The sequence below is a fragment of the Nicotiana attenuata genome, unplaced genomic scaffold (assembly GCF_001879085.1).
Source record: "Nicotiana attenuata strain UT unplaced genomic scaffold, NIATTr2, whole genome shotgun sequence".
NCBI classification, from domain to species: Eukaryota; Viridiplantae; Streptophyta; class Magnoliopsida; order Solanales; family Solanaceae; genus Nicotiana; species Nicotiana attenuata.
The window spans coordinates 164,827-165,898 of record NW_017670541.1 but is presented as its reverse complement, the minus strand read 5'-3'; positions in this window follow the sequence as shown (position 1 = coordinate 165,898).

Below are 1,072 nucleotides of genomic sequence, written 5' to 3'. Positions count from 1 at the left end.
TGGATTAAAGTTGAAAGGGGGCAAATATATTATTATATTAGGAGCAGTATGGTCAGGATTATATGGTAATAGGCCTACCCGTGAGCCACACTAAAAAAGTCCGAATAAATGAATAAATTATTAAAAAACATATGACTCTTCATGGCGGCTAATTCGACCTGTTAGGTAAAATAGATTTTGAAACGTTGTTTCCATTATAATATCTGCATTGGTCTCTCGGCTCTATCCTAAAAATGCCACTTTATTATAAAGCGAAATCAGGTCCTAGCCGCCATGAGAGAGAAACCACATACTTATATTTGCAAGAAATACACAAAAGCTAAACTATGATAACAACTACGGAAGATGTTGCAATCGTCCATATGAATTATCACTCCCGATAACCACTACTAGAAAACTATCAAATTTCGTCCACTAAAACCGATCAAAATCAATCGGAATTAAAGAAAAGTGAACAATTTCCGATTGCTTTTAATTCGTCGGAAAAAATAATGGTCGCTAAGGTGTTGCGATCGAAGGCGATCGCAATTTTTCGACCGAAGATGGTCGATTAATTCAACGCTTTGACTGATAACTTTTGTTGAAAAAATAAATATACTGACCGAAGTCGGTCGGCATTATTTAAATTATTTATTTTTAGAAATAGTGACCGACTTCGGTCGGAATTATGAATATATAACAATTTTGTATTTCTTTGTAAGTTTTAACAAACCGATCGAAATCGGTCGGTATAATAAAAAATAAATTCCCGGTCAACTTCAGTCGAAAATTTCAAATGTCTGCAGATTTCAAATTGAAATTACCGACCGACCTCGGTCGGAAATTTTGAATTTCTGGGTTTTAATCTGAGAATTCCGACGAAAATCAATTGGTTTTCTGGGTAAAAACCTGGCAGAATATGCATGCTTTTAAGCTACACCACATGCCAATTACAACCAATATCCATCCTATAAAGGCAGCATTACATTGCTGCCATCCAATCACAATTAACCAACAACAACAACCACAAAAACAACAACAGCCACAATATCAACAAATTAACCAACAACAACGCTAATAATATATATATATA